Source organism: Dipodomys spectabilis, unplaced genomic scaffold, assembly GCF_019054845.1.
Source record: "Dipodomys spectabilis isolate Male_0828 unplaced genomic scaffold, ASM1905484v1 ptg000051l, whole genome shotgun sequence".
Taxonomy (NCBI): domain Eukaryota; kingdom Metazoa; phylum Chordata; class Mammalia; order Rodentia; family Heteromyidae; genus Dipodomys; species Dipodomys spectabilis.
The window spans coordinates 24147156-24171691 of NW_024870728.1; the positions used below are offsets into that span (position 1 = coordinate 24147156).

General features: G+C 38.7%; 1 long non-coding RNA gene across 1 annotated transcript; it reads right to left on the reverse strand.

Annotated features, from left to right (window-relative positions):
* Positions 1-410: 410 nt before the first annotated feature.
* LOC122107351 lies at positions 411-22210 on the reverse strand. Its single transcript, XR_006147347.1, has 4 exons — positions 22200-22210; positions 10500-10506; positions 9162-9163; positions 411-522 (listed from the first exon to the last, which is right to left on the reverse strand). It is a non-coding gene; the product is annotated as an uncharacterized LOC122107351 (long non-coding RNA).
* Positions 22211-24536: the final 2326 nt, after the last annotated feature.

Here is a 24536-nt window from a genome sequence, read left to right on the forward strand (position 1 = left end):
TGCTACTCAAACCCTGAATTTCCATCTCACTCCAGTATGATTGGCCAACATTGAGAATTTGAACAACAACAAATGCTGGCAAAGATATGGGGAAAATGGAGACCTATTACATTGTTGGTAGGAATGTAAATTGTTACAATCATTCTGGAGGGAAGTTTGGAAATTACTCAAAAAACTAAACATAGAACTACCTTATTCTAGCCATACCATTCTCGGACATCTACCCAGACCATTAGTAGGCAGGATATGGTAAAGATACTTACATATCCATGTTCAGTGCTGCACTATTCACAATAGCCAAGCTGCAGAAACAGCCCGGCTAGCCCACAGTAGATGAGTGGATCCAAAAGAATGTGGTATCTATACAAAATGGAATTTTACACAGCCACTAGAAAGACTAGGACCTAGAACAAATCATGTTAAGTGAGGTAAGCCAAGCTCAGAGATATGAAAGGTGCACTTTCTCTCACATGCAGAAGCTACATCTAAAATACACTGGGACAAGATAAATTACACAGGTCTCTAGGCACTCACGTATACTGACACCAAAGGAGGGTACTTTTAGGAGAGGAACACTAAGGCCCAACACCTATGTGCATTTGATTATATAAAATAAAATGAACTCCAGGAAATGGAAATAATGTTTTTTCTTTGTTGCCGTTTTCATGTTCTTTCCTTTTTGTCTTTGGGAAGGGAAGGACAGCATAGAAATAGAGAGACAAAGGGTGAACAAATGCAGCAGTGATACTCACTAGATACTATGTTGAAAATAAAACAAAGATCTCACTTCTGCCTTTTGCAGGTAGCCCATATCTGTAATCTTAGCTACTCAGGAGACAGAGATCTAAAAATCTTGATTCAAAGTCAGCCTGAACAGAAGTCTGTGAGACTATTCTCACCTATTAACTAGCAAAAAGCATCAAGTGGAGCAATGGTTCAAATGCTAAAATGCCAGCCTTGAGTGAAAAAGCTAAGGGGATAGCACCCTGCCCTGAGTTCAAGTCCCAACATAAACACACATATATACACACCACACACACACACACACACACACACACACACACACACACACACACACACGATAATAGGTACTCAAGAGTAATTTTTAAAATCCATGGTAACCACTCCTAAACATGGAAAAGTAAACTTAGCTAGCAAAAGAAGAGACACCCAACATTTCCAAACTATGTTTTTAGAATCTGTTTTGAGATGCCCACTAGGAATGAGCCCATCAGCAGTCTCTTTGACTCAGTCCTTTAATGTCTTCAGACTGCTGGGGAATGCCTTGATAGACAGCCAGGGAGGAATATTAGAGGACTTTTCAATTTTCCCAGCAATCCTCCAACCTAATGAGCCTTGAGAGAAATCCTGCAAGATCCACAGGGGTACTTCAAGATGGATCCCTCCCACTTCTCAAAAAGAGTATGTTCACACCAGGTTTTGCAAGCAGGGTGAGGGCACAGCCAGATGCCCTGGCAGAGAATGGTACCACCATTGATTAGGCATTTGCCTCCTGCTGAAACTATGGAAACCTTGTATGGGAGTGACTGCTTGCTCTTTTTTAGTATAGAGATCAGGCATTTCTCGGGTGACTTCTTTTAAATCAGCAGTTCCCACAGGACCCATGGGAGCCTAATGCAATTTGTGATAAAGAGGAAATGATTCTTGTGAAAGTAATGCTCCCCTATTCCAACATGTTTTGAATGAATAATGTTGGGGAAAGGGGGTATTAAGGAAAAGTACAGCCTGAATTTGTATTGAGAAGAAGTTTGGGACAGACTTTTTTTTTTTTTAAAGCTTTTGGTTAAAACAAAGAGCCAGTATTAAGACAAGTACAGTCTAATTCTTGCAATCCCCTGTCAGGAATCCATTCTTTTTTTATTATGCCATATGCGTAGCTTGAGGTTATATTGGAATGCATAAATCTCTTGTGAGCCACAAAACATTAAGCTGCCGTTGTCCTCATAATTTCATTATCTCAGTTTCTGCCCTAAAACGTTTAACACTAATTGAACACCCGAGGTTTTCCTGTGAAGTTTATTTTCTGAACATTATTGAAGTGCTGTTGATAAAAGTCAGAATTTATGGACTCAGCACTCCTTAAAATGCCATGATAGATTTGAGCAGGAATATATATATATATATATACATATATATATATATATATATAAGCAGGAATATTTTTATGACTTTGTCTGGAATTTCAATGTCTTTCAATCACTCTACATTATAAAGCTGTCTATTTCAAAGTGTATTTCCCAAGAACCAAATGATTTCACTGAACCTAGGCTGTTCATCTGCAGGTTCATGTTGGACACATGTAGCTATCTTATTGATGTCACATTTCAGATTGGTTCTCCATGATTATTTTGTTCCTGATTAAAAAGATTTGATTTGCCAGGTGCCAGTAGCTCACACCTGACATCCTAGCTACTCAGGAGACTGAGATCTGAGGACTGTGATTCAAAGATAGCCTGGATTAGCAAGCCCATGAGATTCGTATCGCCAATAAGGCACCAAAAAGCAGGAAGTGGATCTTTGGCTCCAGTGGTAGAGTGCCAGCCTTGAGCAATAATGCTATAGTGCCCAAGCCCTGAGTTCAAGCCCCAGTACCAGCATCCCATCCCACCCAGCCTGTCCTTCATGTTATGATTCAGGCTGCCCTGAATCAAGTAAATATTGGCAGTCATCTCACTAATAGAAGTCCATTTTTTTTCTCTGAAAGAAATGCATTTGAGTGACTCAGACCTATCAAGTAGCCTTTAGTCCTTTAAGGAAAGGAACCATTTCCTGTAAGTTAAAAAATATATGTATCTATATCTACTTATAGATAGATAGATATAGATACATATATTTCTATATATACATATATTTCTATAGATAGATCAGCCAAGCACCAGTGGCTCATGCCTGTAATCCCAGCTGCTCAGTAGGCTGAAATCTAAGGATCATTATTCAAAGCCAACCTGGGCAGGAAAGTCCAGGAGAATTTTATATCCAATAAACTGCTCAGAAAAAGCTGGAAGTGGCACTGTGGTTCAAGTAGTAAAGTGCTAGCCTTGAGCACAGAGACACTTAGGGACAGAGCCCAAGCCCTGATTTCAAGCTCCAGGGCCAGTAAAAATAAATAAATTAATTAATTAAATATATATATATATACATACACACATAATAAATAGAAGCTATGCGTTAAATCTACCTCTTGGATATTGTTTGCTATTCAATTAATTTCACATGTCTCTGTCAGAAAGTAATTTATTTTAAAAATGAGCTATGATCCATGTCTCTAATGGATTTATATTAATATTTATGCACACAAACATGTGCACACACAGAGTTTATGGTATGCCATTCACCAGTGGAGTCTTTGCATCTTGGCTTCTGAAAATGGAACCCGAACTGAAGTGTTAAGTGTCCATCTCCTGCTTAAAAGGAGTAAGGTTACTATGGTAACTCCAACAGATGAGCATTTTTCTGTCATTATTATAATTGGAAAAGCAAATAATCTATTTTAAATGATAAAGCATGCAGAGGACTCTGCATCTAAAATGGTCGCTAAACTGGCTGAGACAGGACAACAGAGATTTGCTATACCTGGGACTGAGACTTGACTTTCCTAGACCAAAAAATGGTTTCTGAAGGCCTTGGCAACAGTATTCCGTTTGTTCCAATTTAGGAGCCACAATGACAGGAAAGAAAATGGATGTGGTATTTCCATCCCAGACCTTAAAATAAGTAAAAATTAAATTTGAAACTTGTTTCATAAGGTGAAACATATTTTCTTAAAAAAAATATTTTAGAAGTGTAGCCTGTGTGTGTCATTGTACATCTTCAACCTCTGCTCCCTATTTCCATTACATCATCCACCAAGAATAATTTATTTTACACATAAAAGACTTTCTCTCCCTCTCAGCAAATTCTCTTTATGCTCCTATTTACCCTCTTTAAAACACTTAGTTTTGTACCAAAAATAAAGACTAAAAGTACAATATTAACAGTGGAGGTGTGAATTTAACTTTATAGACCAATGTAAAAGAAATTTGCTATAATAAATATATGTCTTGCATAATCTTTTAGTTTCAAATTTTTCTTTTTTTATTGTGAAAATACCGTACAGAGGGGTTACAATTACATGGGCAAGATAACGAGTACATTTCTTATCAAGCATTGTTGCCTCCTCATTGTTTCCCCTTCTCATCCCTTCCCATACTCCTCCCCTCCCCCCACCCATTCCTCCCCCCACTCCCCACCAAAGTTGTTAAGTTCGTTTTTCGACATAACAACTTGTACATCTTAGAAAACTTAAGAGATAATTTTTAAAATATGCTCTCATGGGTCTAAAAGACTAATAGAAATAAAATACTCTCTGAATAACCCAAACATAATAAATGCACTATAGATAGAAATTGGTATGCTATAACTTGAAAGGTTCTTAAAGGGGTATTTCTTGCCTTAATATTTATATCAGAATATAAAAAGTGGAAATTAATGAGGTATGGATTTGGTTTTTGTTTTAAAGATGAGTTATTGATGGATACCTTTAAAAGGAATTCCTTTCTGTTTCTCTGCATGAAATTTTTTTCTAGGGTAGAGTTCTTGTATGTACCCTAGAAATAAAGGATAAAGTTTTCCTACATAATTTTCATACGACCTACTAAGATCCCACACATGATTAAACCTTTAGAAATTCCCTGCTTTCACATGATTTATCCATCAGGGGTGAGGAACCTTTGTAAGCATTTGAATGCTTACAACATCATTCTAGGGCCATACAAAATTATTAATACAGGCAGTCAGCTATGGGCAACAACAAGAAGCATATGAGAAGCATACATGCCTGCTCTTCATGTACCAAATAATTTCAAAAACCTTGTACAGACCACAGGCTGGACATCCCTAACTCCTAATTCTACAGGGTGAGGTCTTACATGAATAAGAGTTGTAACTAATGGAGTTTTCTCTAGCATGAGTTCTCATGTGTCTTAAAGTATAAAGGAAAAGCAATATCTTGGCTATATTCTTTAGATTTTTGATGGCTTGTCTCCAGTGTATGTCCTTGTTTATAAAATTCTGAAAACCTTGTTATTTTCTCACAATTTGTACATTAACCACTCAAAATTTTAATTGCTGATAGAGAAATTATGCATTCATTATTTTGGGTCACAGAACAAATGGTTACAAGCACACATTTGTGAACTCACAGTTTCTGTGGATTGGGATTCAGGATCTCTCATAGGCTTTAAGCTGGATACCACTGGGGTTTCATCTACAAAGAAACGAAAGAAGCATCCACTTAAAAACTCATATGGTTGACGGCAGGATTCAGTTCTTTGTAGGGGTTCTTAAGGCCTGGATGACTATTCCCTAGAGGTAGCTCAGTTCCTTACCAGATGGACTTCTTCAACATCTGAGTTTGTTGCATCAAAGCATTATTGTGTAGCCAAATCATGAAAGTGACCTCATAAATTTTAATATATCCTACTGGTCAGAAGAAAACCATTAGAATGAAATAAGGATACCTAACCAGTGCCATCTTGGCTACGTGATGGATGATAGAGAATTGAGTTTAACTGGCATCATCTTGTCTTCATGGTAGAGATAGGGAGGTTTCACCCCCAGGTAATGGGCATGCCTGAATTCCCAGAGGCAGGGGTGGGGACTTGGACATTAGGTTACTGAACCTGTCAGTCCTATGTTTTGAATTCATGAGAGGAAAATTTCCTGTGACCCTGCCCCATGACGTTGACTATTTAGGCCCCGCCCAGCTCCAGTGCGTTGACACCATGCCTCCTATCTCCTGTCTCCTGGCTCTCCTCTGGAGAGTTCAGTTCAGCTCTCCATTGGAGTCAATCTGGTTTGTTGGTATTGCTTTTCTGTTCTTTCTTTGCTTTACACCTGTCATGGCTGTTTTCCAGTAGTGTTCAGTGTATTCAAGAGACTGCAGGTCTTTGTGACAAGAGTCCATCTGTGGTCACTGACTTTCTAATAAAGACTCCCAATTTGACCTCTTCAAATATGGTTCTCTGTTTCTTTCAACAAGATCAACTGAAACATAAGACAGAGAATTAGCTAAAGATGTAAATACTAAGGCATCTGGTGGGGGGAGGGGCTCCCGAGAGTCTGCCTGTCACATTCAAATATCACAAATGGCTGATTGTTCTAGTTCAGTGGCACTGATAAATAGGCAAGGAGTAGCTCTCATAGCCTTAGAAGTACTGAGTTCTTAAATGCCAGTGACTTATAGTTCTAGGTCATTAAAACAAGAGGCATGCCAGACACCAGCAGCTCTTGCCTGTAACTAGCTACTCATTAGGCTCAGATCTGAGTAGTTCAAAGCCAGCCAGGGCAGGAAAATCTAGGAAACTCTTATTTCCTATGAACCACCAAAAAGTCAGAAGTGGAGTCTCATCTTATGTGGTAGAGTATCAGCCTTGACCCCAGAACTGACATAAAACACACACACACACACACACAAACTAGAGGGGCTTATGCCTTCCATCATTAAAGCCAGAGGTTTGCAATATAAGTTCACAGACAGAACAATCTAATTAGATCTAGGCCCAGAGAACTACAGGCTAATGATCGCAAGCTTTACAATGTTTGACCATAAATGTACTCACTACTTTATGTATCTAACTATAACCCCTCTGTACATCACCTTGACAATAAAATTTAAAAAACAAAACAAAAACAAAAACATAGATTTCCAGCCCTGGGTGCTCAAGTTAGAAGCTTTGTTGCCCTAGGATTTGAGTTCCTATCACTCATCCCACAATACTTTGTGAAGAGCTCCTGATCTTTGATCTTTGGCCCCTTGGTTCTTAGCCTTCAGTCACTCTTTGGAAACCTTTCATCCACGGGCTTGCAGCTTTCCCAGTTTTTGTTCTTCACAATCACTTGCCTATGCCTTTTCAACATCTCTTAACTTCTGGGGTCTCAGCTCTCTGCAAATTTCTGTTCCTTGCCATTCTGGGAAATTTTCAGCCACCTTCTCACTGCTGCTGCCTGAGCCTGGGACTGAAGGTTCTAGGAGGTATCTACTCTTAGTGTTACCAATTCATCCTCCTCTACTCACGGTAAAGATCAGGAACAGGCAATAAACAACTATTCAATTTTTTTAAAAGACTTTATTTTTGGCTAAAGATTGCAGAACTGTGAAATAGCACACAGGAGAGAAGCCTTCTGGACTATGAAACAGTAGGAAGAAAAAGAACAATACCTGCTTATATAGCTAGAAGAGGGGTGTGGCGTGCTTTGTGTATAGATTCTAGTTCCACGAATCATGAGATTGTTGCTGAGTCATTGAGGAGCTGATCCTGATCCTATCCTAAGTAGGAATAGAAGATTTATGCAGCTGAAGTCTTCCTTGTGTTGATTTGATTAGCTTTGAGTAGTGTCTACAGCAAAATCTCATGAAGCAGAAGAAATGCTTCAGCAGCAGGCATGTTCTCCATGCTCCTTGCAGCTGGCTGGAATTGCCTTGGAGCAGTGATGGAAGGTTTAAAGCAGCCAGGCTGCCAGGATGACTGTCCAGCCATTGCCAAAGATTGGGGAGTAGACAGCTTCCTTCTCAAGGCAGCTAGGCACAAAGGAAGGGTCTATCAGCTCTCATAGAAGGGATCCAACTCCTGCTCCACACAGTTTTCCTCATTCACTGAGAATAAAGAGTATTTACAATAAAGACCTAGAAAACGACTGTTGTTAACAGTAGTTAAGTGTCTTACTCCTAGCGAAACTCCCTTAGGAGACCTGAGCTCTGATTTTTCTCATAAAGAATGGCTAAAAGCTTCTCCACATGCTTTATTTACATGCATATTGAACTTTTCCAATGTCATCTCTAGCATGTGCCCTTAAGATGAAGGACAGCAGAAGACTCTCCCACATTCCCTGCATTGATAACACTTCTGTCCATTGTGTACAGAAATCTTTAAATATGAAGAACAACAGCATTCCTTTATGTAGCAGTCAGAATCTTTTCTAACAAAGTGGTGTCTGGCAGAAGCACTGCCATTTTAAGGGAAGCCACCATCTTACAGGAAGTTATTTCAGTTAAGTCACATTCATTGTTTTCCTGGCAAGTTCCTGCTTTAAACCAATGTCCTGGTTTTGTAGTACCCTGGTTTCCCAACAAGATATCCCAACACGTGGTCAATTAGGCTAGGAGTCTTTATTGCTGTGTGGCATCTGCGTCCAGCTTGCAGAGTTTAGGAATGCAGTCCTGATATGTGGATGTGCTGGGTGCTTAAGGACACAAGCTACATGCAGGTGGCCTTTTTTGCAATAGGCCAGAGCAAGCAAGCTGAGGGTACAGAAGCGAGAATTACGCAGTTAGCAGGAATTTGGCGGTTATGCTTGGTTTCCCGCTCATCCATTTCTCAGATTCTGCAGAGGTCAGGCTTGATTCCAGTTATTCGGGTCACTGTGCCTTCTGCATTGCCCCTGGCCTGGAGAGTCCCCATGGCAGAGACTGATTGTTTTACTACTACTTACTGAATTCCAGTAACCTGGTGTTTAACTCACTAATTCACTTCAAACCTTTATCTTTGGAATTTTTCCTTTTAATGACTAGCCTTGAGTTTTTTGTTTTCTACAGGGAGATCTTGCCTTTCAAGTTTGACCATATTCTTAAAAATTAATCATTTTGTTCTGTTTCTAAATTTCACATTTTATATTTTTTGGGGGTAGGGGAGGATCATCACAGTGTCAGTTGATTACTCAAACTTTCAAGCCCTTTCAAACTAAACAGTCATGCAAGATGGTGTGAAACTAAGTTGTGACTAATCCAAACAAGGGCTAGTAACATGTTAGGGATAAAATCTGTGTGGACTGCCCAGTTCCCTAGATTACTTGGCTTTCCATCAGTAGCATGCCCTTCTGCAGAAGGAGAATCTTGTCTTGCTGCGTCCCTTTCAAGTTGGTGTCTTTATTTTCACATGATACCCCAATATCCTGAAACATTTCCAACACTTGTAGAATTTGTATCCAGGTTGGACCAAGGCCTGCTTCTTAAAGGATGGATGATCCACAGAGGCTCTCCTATATGCTGCAGTTGTTGGCTTCTCCTCCAGTGGGAATTCACATAGTAAAATCTGGAAAATAGCAGGAGGTTTTCCTACAGGGGTCACATTCATTACTTTTACAGAGGCTCTCCAACTTCTGACTTCTCAAAAGTCTCTCTCTCTCTCTCTCTCTCTGTCTCTCTCTCTCTCTAACTTGTTACAAACTTTAATGACACACTATTCCCATATTTCTCCTAATATAGAGAATAAGGATTCATTCCTTAATATTCTGCTCTCTGTTCATTGGAAACTTTTCTGAATATGCTGCCAAGCGATGGACCAAGGGGTTTTAAATGGAATCTCACAATTCATTGATGCCAGGCTCTTATACCATTTTTTCCATGATGACATCTCTCATGAGTAAGGAGCTAGTAAGCTTTACTTTTTCTAAGTAAATTTCATAGCTTAATCTTCATCAATTTCATTTCCTAATTCTGAGAGGGTTTTGTAGGTATTAGTTGTAAAGCCCAAGAAGGGAGAGAAAAGGTGCAGTTGGGCCCATCTGGAATAATTTGAAGTCCAATGAGAAAAGTTTGTACTGCTTAGACTGGCAGAGCAGCTGAGATTTTTACTTTGCAATAATGTGCTTGTACTCATTTAAAATTATTTCAACAGCACCCTAATGATGTTTTTTTTAATTTAAAAATGCATTTATCTCTTTTCTACCCTATTTCTCTTTATCAATGCCTTTCTTACCTTATCATTACCATTCTTGGGAACTATAGAAACCTATTATAGCTGAAACACACAATAAAACACTCCATCCTCTTTAGTAGGAATCCTTAGCTAAATGTATAATCTGTTTCAGAAGACTGAATACATAAATAGAGAGTAGTCAGGTCATGTAGCCAAGAGAACTCTGACCCACAACCACTGCAGACACAATCCACAAAGCTGAAGTCTAATCTCTATGGCAATTGGCCTAAAACAAATAGGACCGGCAAATGATGGTGAGCTAGAAAAGACTTTATAGGCAAAGTGTGAAATGCAGTAAAAATGACAGTAAACCATATTAGAGAAGAAATATGTCAGGTCTGGCCACTCACCCCTATCTACCAAATAGAGACATCATGAAGAGCAGAAGAAGGAGAGTCACTATCTGGCATGGGCATATTGGGAGAAGACAGCACTTCAGTTCATCTTTAGACACCTCATAGGTACAGAGATGAGCATTAGGTTTAAATAATGGAAGAATTAAGGGCACAAAGAGTCCTCAGGATTGGTATAGCCTGATGGGTCATGATCTCAGTTCTGGTTCTCCTGGGTTCTGGAGATCTTGATATGGTAGACATTAGCAGATGGGAATAATCTTGTTCTTATAAGATTATTCTTCACACCCCAGGGAGCAACCTCATTACAAGTAACTGTCCTCACTTGGGGGTTGTCATAAGATGTTATTGATCAGACAGTCTTGTCTTCTCTGAAATCCAGGTTGAGCACAGAGTGACTGGAGAGAATAGCTTAGACAAAGACAAATACAGAATGGAGGCAGAAATGCCAAGCTTTTCTTTTGCTTTTAGCTAATTTCTGGGTCTAAGTAAGGAGCCAGTGCTCTTCAGAAAAAAAAAAAGCAGTTTAATGACCTGTTGCGCATACACTTTCAATAGACTGAAAGAGAGTTATCTCTAGGGTGAGAAAATGGAATTTGCATTTGGGTTTTGAGTACTTACTGATATTGCCTGTGAGAAATTCCTATCCCTAGGTTCAGCCTACAGGACTGAGGTCAGCAGTGAGTCAAGAAGCTTTAATTATAGTACAATGTTTTCTCTCAGAGCCCTTGTGATCTCTTCCTTCCAGGGTCACCATTTATGTCTCTTTGCTACGTTTTTCCCTTTAAGGACTGGAGGCCATGAGGAACTTTATTTTCTTTTTAGGTTTTCTTTGCATATCCCTTTGCTCATGGTTAGCTGCTATCTACCAAAAAATATCTTTCAGCTTCCCTATGGGTTTTATTTTCCTCCTCCCCAACTCATAATCAGCCAGAGGAGCCAGGTAGAGCCCGAAACTAAATTGCATAAGACATCTATTTCTAGTGATCCAGTGTCTAGCTTCTCCAAGCTGATGACTTAAAAGCCAAGAACTCCCTGCTTGGAAATCTCTTCTCATTGCTTAGTAGAAAGCCATAGAGAAAATAACATTGAACAAAGTATGTATGATCCAATGATAGATCCAATGATAGCTGTGGAGGGGGCTATGTTTCAGATTCTCTTCTGCATCCTCATGTCCTCAGACATAAGCTAGCTCTTGAATGAGTGTTCTATGATTTATTTCAAGGTAGATGGGTGATTTTGCTTCTGCTGTTTTTTTTTTTTCAAACGCTAAAGTGCCATAGTTGGGTGTAGCATTCCTGCATTCCCAAACCCTATGATATAGAAAGCTTTCCCAAAGCTCTCTCAATCCCCAGCCTGCCTTTGAACATCTGCCAAATGCAAGTGATAGTAGCTCTACCTCTTAATAAGTAGACATAGTCTTTCTTTCTCATTCTCTCTGACCTCCTCCCTAACCCACTCCTCCTTCTCCTTTCTCCCTGTCTCTCTCTTCAATTTCACTATTTTTTTTATTTCTACAAATGAAAAGATGAGTGGTTCAAAATATTTTCATCTTAGAGCTCTCTCACAGCTGAAAGGAATACTAAAGATCTGATTTAGGAAAATTACATGTGTTTTACAGAATTCTACCATTTCACTAGATTTCCATTAGACAAAGAAGAAAATTCCTATTAGGAACAGGACAAGCTCTTTATCACTCTGCTTTTTCTTCCCCTGAAACATCTTTCCTGAGATCTAAGTCACATATCATTCACTCACCCACTAATTATATATTTCTTTTTTTTTTTGTAGGTCGTGGGGCTTGAACTCTGGGCCTGGGCGCTGTCCCTCAGCTCTTCAGCTCAAGGCGAGCGCTCTACCACTTGAGCTACAACGCCACTTCCGGTTTTCTAGTGGTTTATTGGAGATAGGAGTCTCACAGTCTTTCCTGCCCGGGCTGGCTTTGAACCGCGATTCTCAGATCGCAGCCTCCTGAGTAGCTAGCGTGAGCCACCGGCGCCTGGCTTATATTTCATTTTTTTATATTCACAGAGCTGTACAACTCTCACCATATGCATTGTATTACTATGGATTTTATATCTCTGTACACACAAATTTGTATATATCTCAGATTGAAATATCAAGAAAAGACTACATGTATGGAGTGTTTAGTATGTGCTTGGCACTGCACTACACGCTTTAAACAAATTAACCTACCAATCCTCAAAGCAACCCTATGATTACTGTTACATCCATCATACAGGTAGAAAACAAAAGAACAAAGCAGAGTCCCATAGCTGGATCAGAACCCCAGCAGGCTTGCTTTGTCTTATATATCTCAAGACATTTAAATTCTGCTACTTTTAAAAAAGTCAAATGGACTTTATTGTGTCATTGAGGGCACTTTTAGAAAAGAACAGTTTTCTTTCCTAGGTTTCTATATACTTACTTCTAGATATAACCTCACAGTCCTGTTTAGTCAGCTTTTCTCTCTTCTTCCCTGCCTCTCTTTCTCTATTTAAAAACAAAATTCTTAGCTGTGTTCAGTTTTACATGACTCTAACCCTAGCTACCTGGGAGGCTAAGATAGGGAAAATCAAGGTTTGAGACCAACATGGATGAAAAAAAAAATTTGTTAGATTTCATCTCAACCAATACAAAGCTGGGTACAGTATCATGTGCCTTTCATTCCAGCTATAAGAGAAGGGCAAATAGGTAGATTTAGGTCCAGGGCAGCACAGTGGCACAGAATTAACACACACACACACACACACACACACACACACACACACACACACACAGAGACAAAACTTCCTTCAATGGAGAGGCTTCTTACATATCTCTTCTTATTTATTGCTCACTAAGATGACTACCAAACCATATATTCTTTAGAATGATTCCTAAATCAACAAATTCAAAGGTGCTGATCACATCTATAAATGACCAAGAAATATTACCCCCATCCCAATCACTTACATGCTTAAGGTGTTATTAACATTTCCCAAACACTTTTGCCTCTGTCCTTAAAATGTTTACCATTCATCTCAATATTTCCACATAGCTCCCTTTTCAATGGTGCATGGGGGTAAGGGGGGGGGGGAGGCAATGAGGTGATGGGGAGAGGCAGGGTGGGGGCACAGCTCTCTGAAACACAGCCTGTGGGATCTTGTCGTCTTCCAAACAGAGCATTATTTCAATGCCAAAAATTGGGGTTGAATTTAAATGTTACCAGCAAATTAAGATTTTTTTTTACTTTGTGCTAAGCTTGGAGAAAGGAGGACCTTGGAAGTGATAGTTTGCCAGTTGCCATTTGGTGGAGCCCTGCAGAGTGCCGAGTGGCATCTGTGCCTGGTTTGTTAGGATGTGGACAGGTGCCCAACTACCCGCTTCACAGGAGGGAGGGGTTGAAGGCTGCTGCTCAATGACTGAACATCACTTTGACTGCAAAACCTTCCTTTGATGATCCCCATGAGCTCAGCTGCCAATGTAGCTGCTGAAACTGGCCTCTTAAACTGTGGAATTTGTTCAACTACTAGCTACTATTCTCACAGGTCCCCTGCCTGCCCTGGACAAATCATAGAGGGACAATTATGTCCTACAAGAGTCAGGGGGTGACTGGAAATGCCCCCATCCCTAGGTCCCTCTGTCAGTATGCAGAACAGGAAACCATGTCAACCCTTCATGTGAGCCAGATGCACTAATCTTGCTGACAGAGAGCTTTGGTTCTAGGCAAGGCCATGCAGGCAGTTAATTATACCCAGAGTTAATTGAGTGGTCACATTAACAGTCTGGTCTCAGGAGGTCTAAAAGAGGATTCCAGAAATTTAGACATATAACACCCTCCAAATGATGGCAAATGAGACATCATGTTCTTTTTGACCTTCCCTTTCAATTTGGGATGATGATTTCATTAATCAGGATTTCACCCCACCCCACCCCCACCCCTCGTCATTCTAATTGACAGATGCTAATTAAAATAGCAAGGAGGATCCTCATGGGCAGTTTCTTCTGTGTTTCTTCGGTGACCATTCTGTTCTTGACTAGATTTAGCATGACTCTTTCCCCTCAATTAACAGACAAGTTAAACTTTATATTCTCTTAAATTTTTATTACTCATAATTAGGAAGTGGGGAAAAACCATTTTGTGTTTTACAACTTTTCAATGTAGAAGTAAATTGGGTCCTCAAATAATGTGGGACTCACTACCTAATATGAGGTGAGCCAGCATGAGGTGGAAGACAGTCTCTTCTGGGACCCTGAATGCACTCAGCCCTTCCCCCAACATCCTAGACCTAGCTCACTCTCACATTGATGAAACATAGTAAGGGATTTCATTTTCATGTTTTAATTCTGGACTTAATTTTAAAATTTGTCCAGTACTAAAATATAAGATTCTACACATAAAAAATTAACAATGGCAAAAAATATTGGCTTTCATTCTAAGGGCAAGGTTGTACATTATTTTTATTCTTGTGTGTGTGTGTGTGCATATGAACATGCACATATGCACACATGCATTGTTACTAGGGCTTGAACTCAGGGCCTGGACATTGATCCTTAGCTTTTTCTCTCAGTGTTGGAGCTCTACCACTTGAGTCATAGCTCTATTTCTGGATTTTTATGTTAATAAGAAAAGAGTTTCATGGACTTTCTGTCCAGGTTGGATTTGAACTACAATCTTAGATCCCTGACTCTTGAGTAACTAGGATTACAGGCCTGAACCACTGGCACCAGATTTGTTCTTACATTGTATAAAAACAGAGGGTCACATGAAATCCTGACTAGCCCATTGTATCCAGTCAGTACTCTGTGACTATTATTCAAATGAGTCTCTTTGTCAATCCTCTGTATCACTATACCCCAAACTTTATGTTTAGTCCTTTTATATCTGTTTTCAACATTTGCTCTGCTAAAAATGAGTAACTTGAGTACAGAGTATAGGCTAGTAGACAATGTAATAGTTTTTCTTGAAGGTATTTCCTTAGTTAGCCCCCCAAGAAGAAAGGGTAAGTATGAAATACTGATTATACTTTACCCCCCCAAAAAGAAAGAGGAAATTAGCCATGAATGAAAAAAATTACATTAAGACAAAAATATGCTCAGTAATTAACTTTAATGGTATTGATTTTTTTAAACACGAATTTTCATTAAAATGCAATTTTAAGTTCTTAGCCAATCCATAGATTTTTATTCTCCCCTCTGAGCAGAAAATATTGGATTTCAACAGTTTACATTTTGATTCTAAAATGTAACTGTGCTGTTTGTCTTAGAAGTGAGACAAAAAAAAATTATCTCTGGGTGTAAGATATTTTGAAAGGCAGAAGGAAGCAGGATGTTGAGAAGGAAAGTGAGATTTCCGATTCTTCATTCTTCCTGGGGAAAAGTCTCACCATTAAATATCAACAATAATTTCCACATTACCTTAGGAAGCGATAAACCCTAGCACAGTCTCCTGTAGTCACAGTACAGCTAAGGTTTTACTGCCAGAAAAAATCCATGCTCTCCAGGAACTACCGTGTGCTCACATACTTGGGTAGCGCTAATGTATTCCAAAGAGGCTGACAACCACATAACTGTCTCAAGAGGGAGGAGGATGGGTTCTCCTGAAAATGAATCCCGACTCTACTAGCTACTGAAAGCTATTTTTTCCTCACCTAATTCCTAGTGTATGAGAGGGACCTGACCCCTGGTATCCCTTTGAGAACAGAGAAAGTTTCAATGAACGTGCACAATGGCTAGAAGAGAAAGCTGTGAATAGTTGCAAGTTAGTTGTAGCAAGTCTTCTTCCGTCCATAGAATCTCATAATAAAATTAGTTGTTGTAAGATGACAACAAGTCCTCTTGGGGATTTTGCCTGAGAAGAGGTTTTTTCAGTAGCAACACAAACAGGGACAGTTGCTCACCTTAAATCTGACAACAGAAACTGTCTAATTCTGCTTCCATGTAGTTCAGGCTTTATTGAAAGCCTCTCTGGTGTAGAAAATCTATAATACTAGATCTGGAGTCTGGGGTAAGAAGTTGGGAAAACATCTTGCTGGAAGAAAATGTGAACAAGAAGAAACAATTCAGGAGAGGAAAAGAGATAATAATAGGTTTTGAAAATAAATAAATGGATAAATAGTATTATTTTAAGAACTAGTCCATAAATTGGCCTAGTGCCCCTGCTACCCCTTTCTGTTTCCAAAAACAGTTCTTCATAGGCCTTCTTTCTACTTTGGTGTCAGCCTACCCTTATGGGGAAAACTCCATAAATCTGGCCTGATGTCCATTTCAACTAAGTTTCACACACTAGAGGAGATGGTGGTATCTGCAGAGAGGGCCTTGGGGATTTTTCCCTCCACAAATTCCTAGGTGGATACTCACCTGACCCTGGTAAGGGACCAGGTCATCAGACAGGTGACTCAAAGCTCTTGGGTTCAGAGTGTCTCCCCTTTGTTATTCTTCATTGGGCATGACCTATCCACTGCCATCCTGTACTTCCCCATCTACTGAATAGGAAAATAAAGATAGATCTCCTTGGTGTCAGGCTGCTAGTGGAAGTCAAGATTCACCCTAAAACTATCCAGGCCCCCTGAGTAGCTGCTACATACCACAGAATCACTAATGCTTAGGAAAGTGTCATAACAGGAAACCCTAGAGGTTGGATTTATGCCTCTGAAGGTCTCTACTTCTTCTAATGTGAGTTATGGTGGTGGGCTGTGGATGATACAACTGGAGAACTTACAGTGTTGATACATTCATCCTGCCTGTCACCCTTTGGAAATAGTCGGTGGCAACTATACCTTGGCTTCCGTGATGGAAGGGAAGAACACTTTTTCCCCTTCAGTATCTGGGTGCCATTTTAGTAACTTTTTGCTCTTCTTTTCTGGACTGAAAGAATCTACAGCACTGAAATGAAGATAAATGAAAAAAAGGTTTAAATGAAACACACAGAATTAGTGTGGCTATCAATATTTGGTAATGTGGTGGTCATTCTGCCTCAACTTTGGGACCAGACATTTCTATTCCTCAGCTCCTCTACACTTTAGTTTTCTCATTTGCAAGACAAAAATAATGAGAGTATAATGAGAGGATTATTGTAAGACTTAGTAAAGGAGCATATGTAGAGTGTACTATACAAAACCAGCTCCATGTTCTACTATGTTGCCTTGCACTGAATGACTGAGTCTGAATGACTATTAGTGAAAGTACAGACACAGACTTACAGTCAGGAGAAGAAAAGAGGTAATACTAGATTTTTTAAATAAGTAAATGGTCAGTGTCTCTTAGCCCTGGGGAACATTTTAAAAATCACTAAGGCCTTGGCTTTTACCCTAGACCTATTAAAGTACAATTATGAGGTTAGGCACTATGGTTCATACCTATAATCCTAGCTACTCAAGTAGATTATGATTTGAGACCAGTCCAGGCAAAACAGTATTTCAATCAATAAGTTGGGTGTGTTGGTACATGCCTGTCATCCAAGCTATTCATGACCTAAGTTGTTATACTTTTTAAAGCTGTGCACTTGGTCCTCAAGAATCACCAATTAGATTAAGAGCCACTGACTTATGGACTTTATGGTTTGTGGCTTATAACCTAATATCTACTTGCTGCCACTCAATTGCCCACCATTGGGTTGGTCCACAGGTAACTCTACTAAGATTGTCAGGATATGTAGGATGTGGGCAGAATTCTGGTATAATAATTTCAATTTGATCCCCACTTTGGGCTGGTAAGTTTTCAGGGAAAATATCACAGAGCAGAGAAACAAGGTTGCTTGAGAGGTGAGAAGAGGATGATAGCAAATAAGATATAACTATCATCTCCTTTTCAAGTGGCTTCTCAAAGTTTTCCCCTTCTGTAAAGGAAAAGTCAGGAAGCTAAGAGTTTAGAGTTTTAAGCAAAAATAAGGAGCCAACTTGGGAAATCACAGGAAAATCTTGGATGAGATATGTAGGGAATCCAGTCACAAACTCATTCGTATCCAGCTGTGAAAGGCATATATTTCAGCTTCATGGCCTTCAATACAGGAAATGGTTCTGAGTCTCCAACAACTAAAAGGAAAATCTCCAAGAATCTTCAGCTAGCTTTGGAGTTGAGGAGGGGGGAAGGGCCAGTTTTTGTATTTGCATTAATACCTGCATACTAAAGGAGTAGGATTTGTTTGTTATTCTCTGAGCTTCTGTGTCCCCAACTTTAAAATAGGAATCATCATATTATCTACCCCTTAATTTCTGCAAAGAGAATTTTCAATGAAACAGAAATAATGCTCCACATAAAACCTAGTCTGAGCTAGAAAAAGACATAACATAAATCAAGGTAATATTATTGTCAAGGAGGAAGATTCTGAAATGTATTATAAATATGTTTATATAATACTATAGTATATAATTTATAATATATCATACATATATATGTTAATATTTTTTATTCTTATAAAGCTACTGCTCTTCTAGGCAAACCATAAAATTTCCCCAGGAAAGACTTCTCTTAAGAATGATCTACTAAATCCTGACATTCCATTCCTCCTAATGAGTCACACATTGAAATTTGCTGCCAAGACCTATAAAGCACCCAACAGTAGCAGAGTGGTCAGAAAGAGTTTATGTTAAACTCAAAGTGAGTTTCAGTCTAAACCTTGCCATTGGTCTCTTTCACCACTGAGGATAGATGGATATATGACTGAAGTGAGCAAAGTATGAATTTCTCAAACTTGTGTTTGCCATCATTTTCAAGGTAGTTCCACTTTTCTGTGAGGCTAATGAAATAGCCCTGTAGTGTTTTAGCTGATAGGAAATTATGTTGTTTCCAGCCTCCTCAACTGATAATAGACAATTCTGCTATTATTACAGCAACCATTTTTAGGGAACACACCTTCTAGGTCTCTTTAAAATTTGCCATTACTTTTCTACTTAATCTCACTATTTCTTCTTAGCTATTCTTTCCATGAACTCCTATTAGCATTTCAAACCTGATAACACATTCCAGCTTCAAGGCACATCAGATCGTTTGTGCAGCCTGTCTCCCAAAATGTTCTCAAGAATTAAAATACAAGAACAAACAATGCACTCTAATCTATTGAAAATTTTACTCTGCAAACTTTAGGTATTCAGGATGACTAAACCTAAAGAGAAGGAAAAGTGTGGGAGAAAATATAAAATGTGAGTCCTGCCAGGTGTGGGTGGCTCATGTCTATAATCCTAGCTCCTCAGAGGCTGAGATCTGAGGATCATGGTTCAAAGCCAGCCCAGGCAGGAAAGTCCACAAAACACTTATCTCCAATTAACCACCTGAAAACCAGAAGTGGTGCTGTGGCTCAAGTGGTAGAATGCTTGCCTGGAGCTAAAGAACTCAGGGACAGTGCCCGGCCCAGCATTCAAACCCCACACATTGACCAATAAAAACAAAAAACAAACAAAAAAATCTGAGTCTTTTATATAGAATATTGAGATCAGCAAAGTGAAAGACAGTAAGGAATATTTGTACATGTTGCAATATATAATGACTAATGGTTCATGAACACAGTCCTGATTTGGGTTGAAGGAGTAAAACAGTTATAATGTCATGGTGTTCTTCTTTGTATATCCATTTGGGAGAGTATTCAGTTAGCAGGTAGCAATCTACGATGAGTTTCAAAATTGTTCCTATCCTGCATAACCTTTCTTACTTTCCTCTTAATAATTTCTTAAGATACTAGAACACGTGCTCCTCAAGAAGAATACAAATCTTAAGTTCAACATGCATTCACCCAATGTATCCTTACTTCCTTCAAAACAACTATTTCCTCTTAAAGCGCCCTCATTTAATGAAACTAGATGGAAATCAATCAAAGCATTACATCCCAGGAATGGTAGCCAATGAGACTGCATGAAATTCCACATCTTTGCACCACCATGTTGCAGTCATCTTTACCTCATAGTCTTTTCAAATGAAGTCAACATACTAGAAGGCAAGCTAAACAGTAGACAAGAGAAGCTAGAGCCTAATGACTTCACTTAAACTCTAATCAACCATGTGGTCAAGTTTTTAAGTTATAGGAACCACCAAGTTGCTTTTGTTCAAACCAGTCTACATTGTTTTTTTAACCACTTGAGTCTCATGATTAGAAAAAACAACAACAACTGTTTATCTCCCAAGAGCATCACTTGGTACCTGGCAGAAGCTAGGCACTCAATAAATATATATGAAACTGTATTGAGTTCCCATACAACAAAAAATCAGCAACAATATTGTTCTTTTTATCTCCACTTCATTTATAGAATATCCAACTTCATTGGCCAGTAGACAACAGGAGTCTATGTCAAATGACAGAAATAAATTAAAATACTATTTTTTCACATGATATTGAGGATGCTCACTCTGCATACCTAGAACACCAACCTGAATGAGAAATAGTTATCCAACACCCTTCACATTCCCTTTCAATGTTCCTGGCCATCTTTGATGTCTATATCTGGCTTTCAACAACAATATTAATGTTCTCCATTAATCATGCTTTCTGTCATTGTATCCCAAAATGACTTTCCATTCAGTTGAGAAATTGTTGCCTTACTGCTGATCACTGAGGTTAGTGACATTTGGATTCTTTTTTTTAACTTGGATTCTTCTATTGGAAAATTTCCAAATAAGCAAAAAAGAACATTTATTTTGGTAACAGAACACTGCGACTGAGAATTAGAAATTAACTGAGAACCAGAAGGTTTGGACTTTGTTCTTGGCTTTGCCAGTGACTTTCAATGCAACTTGGATAAAGTTCTCAACTCGTTTGATTTTTCTTATTTTTCCTACTTCTCTGAAAAATAGAGCTAGAAACAGCTCAGAGTAGGATAGTCACACTATTGGGCAGTAGGAGGACACTGTATAAAGAAAAGCTGAAATATCAATTATCAGAGTGGAGAAGCTGAACATCAACTGGTTCCTGAAATTCCAGGTCACTATTAGGAGAGAGACCGATATAACAAGGAGACTTATACTCCATACAGCAAGAGCAAAGTCCTTTAAAAACAAGAAATCCATGAATAAGAGATCCATAAATAGAGTAAGAGGAACTGTGGTGATTTGTAGTATATTTCACCAAGATAAAGAATGCTGGACTTGATTAATCTGGGTCTGACCCATAAAAATATCTTATATTTATGTTCTTTATCTGGTTATAAAATAAATCCAAAGTTCTCATAAGGATCTTGTTTCTGAGGGCTGGAGAATACACAGCATAAGGAAGACATAAAGAGAAACGTTCTTATTTCCATGTGCAGGTGTCTACAAATACAAATTCCCATATACCCATGCCTGACCAATCTTCCTGTCCAGTTCAGTTCATTGATCTTAGATCATAGAGTCAGCACCCTGAAACCTAAGCCAATCTTTAATACTCAGTTCTATAATCTTAAATACATCATTTTACTTCCTGGGCTGCAGAAGCTTCATTTGTAAAAATGAAGTTTGAGCTGAACTGTAAGAAGTCTTCTGTCTCTAAAATTATTTAAACCTTGTAAGAAAATCCCATGGAAGAGGCAGTTGGATTTCCTTTATGTGAAGCAGTCCAAGGTGATCTGTACATGGGTAATATGAACAAAGTTCAGAGGGTCATTGTTCATAGAATAGATGCATGGACTTAGATGAAAAAATAAGCAAGCATACTTTCTCTGGGTCCTAGTTGCTTTGCTCTCAGAAAAGCTGAGTTGCTGCCAAATAAGGGTTAACATTGTTCCTTTGTGACTGACAGTGCTGCAGGCTATGACAAGCAATCTTTCGTTGCTCAACTATATAACAATGGAAATAAGACATTCTGTAGTTTTTATCAAATATAGTGTTTGCCATGTCTTGTCAGGGAACATGGTACAATTAAACTCCTAATCTTATGGTCTATGTTCCACTCTTAAAACTTATTCAAACAAAATGTTGGTTGATACGTTAGAATCTCTTAGGTAACATTCAATGTTGAAAATGTTTGTTTTATTCTGTACTGTATCCAACTTTCAAATTTTAAAAAAATGAAGGAGAACGAAGGTTTTCCTTGATTGCAAATTCACCGGGGAGGTTTTAAATTTTTTACAGACAAATTGCTTTAGGTACATAGACTTCGTAATTTGTGTGTGGCTAATTGGATTGCCTGATTAAAGGACCTAACCATCGTTTCAAGGTAGCAATTGCTGGACTGGAGTGCTCTGCTGGCTGAAAAGGTCTCTGGTATGCAATCCTACACCTCTGATTTCATGTGATTAGTGCTATCTAAAGCCAAAACTATGAAACTTCTCAAAGTATAGGTACTGGTGAGAACCATGCAGTCTTTTCTCAATCCTAGAGATTTGTAAGCGTTCTTCAGATCCCAGTCCCTGAGCCTTACACATGATTTAGGATCAGCACCCAGGGTACATGGATCAAATATGGAACCAACTTTAGTTCCCCATTAATGGGGCTCTGAATAGCTAGCTACCCATTCAATAGGGTTTATTAATCATTTTGTCTATGCCTATTTTCACTAAAGTTAGGAATGCATTAAACCAATAGACCTAAAAGGTCTATTTCACATAAAGCTTTACTACTGATGTCTTGACAAAACGGAATGTGACATCATGCTAGATCTGCTTTAAATCTACAGTATCACACCTACGTGAGAGGGTGGCATATACCAACATAAGAGCTCCATACATCCAATTTTGAACATCTTCCTTTCTTTACCCTAATTCCTAGGGTCTCCAAATAAAAGTCAAGGGAATATAAAATATTACCTAAAGCAAAGCTAAAATTGCATGTTTTAAATTTTTTATGTCAGGAAATGCAAAATTAATACTCTCCTTGCGATATTGCTCATTAATACAGTACTTAGACTAAGCTACAGCTTTAATGGCCTAATTCAAAAGAGTGGAAATTTTTATTTTACTTAATTTAAATCATTTAGATGTATGAGCTCTTTTATTTCCACTGGCACTTTTTCACATTAAGTGTAACAGGGAAGAAGTCGATCACAAACCCTCTCATAGAACATAAACTCTTGATGGACTGACACAAAATTGAACCACTGAATACTTGTAACCTAATGAACTGGATAGATTTGGAGAAAAGGCTCCCTGAAAGTCCACCAATGGGGAGATGCTAGAAAGATGTCCACAGGATTGGGTCAGAGAAAAGGCACAAAGCCACTTGAATGTATTGCTTCTCCATGTGACTTACCTATTCGGAGTACAGTGAGATGGCCACAGCTGGTGAGAGCTAAATAACTTCAGAAGTTTTGGGGGTGGTAGGGATGGTCAAAGTGCCGTGAGGAAGCGCTAGGGAAATAGTAGCTACAGGAATGAATGGAGAAACGCTCTGCACTTAGAAGTTCCAGCTTCTAATCCAAAGGGAGGGAGTCTGTTTGCCTCTCAGCATAGTAGGCTGTGGATCAGGAAGTCTGGACTCTCCTCCCCAGCCCCATGCCCCACTCTGTCCTCAGTTTCTCATCTATGACATGGGACTTCTGCGCTGGAAGAACTATGAAATTCCCTGCTAACTCTGGTCTTCTAGTTTATACAAAAATAGCTCTATTTTCAGTCAAAAGATGTATTTATTATCTATTCATAAGTATTTGTTAATGTCTTCTCTGTCAATAGTTATATCATTGTCAAAGCACCATTCCCATTCATTTTCTTTATTATAATGAGTATATGATATGAACGCAACTCCTTGGGATATATGCCAAAATAACATGATTTGCTATTCTTAGTATTTCTTATTATACTATTGTATTCTGTCCTAATTATTTCAGCCCAGATAAGAAATATATGCAGAATTTTATGACAATTCATCAGGATGATATCATTGTCAAATCAGTTATTTCTTAAGAGATTTTAGTTGTCCCTTCTTTCTACCTGTATATATGCTGCAGGTAGTCAGAGTCTTAGTGTAAGAGAAATGACATTTTATTTTATTAACAAGTTTCCTTTCTGGCATACAGTCATTACTAGATGATCACCTTCATTTTTACGAGGTTACTAACTTCATCAGTAAACTGCAATGAGAACAGTAAAGGCTGAGACCAAGTGGACTACAGAAAAGAGTCAGGACTACAGAAGGAATAAGACTGAGCTATAAGAAACACACCTTTAACATACTAATATTGCATATGGGACAGTGTCGAATTCCAATTTGGAATGTGATTAATAGTTAAAGATGAAACCACAGGAGCTGGGCATAGGTTCAAATCTTATCCTCCCATGATTAACTTTGTAGCTATGGGTGACTTACCTAACCTATCTGTGACTCAGTTCCAGATTTAACATATCCAACTGTCCACTTACAGGTCAAAGTTGACATGTCAAAACTTCTACTTACAGGTCAAAGTTGACATGTCAAAATCAAACTCTTTATTTCCACCATCCAGCCAAAGTTGGACTTCATAGCTCTCCCATTGCTCAATAGAATGAAAGTTCCTTTTACAAACTGCATTTCAAAACCAGCCTTGGCCCTTCTCTTTTTCTCATAGTTC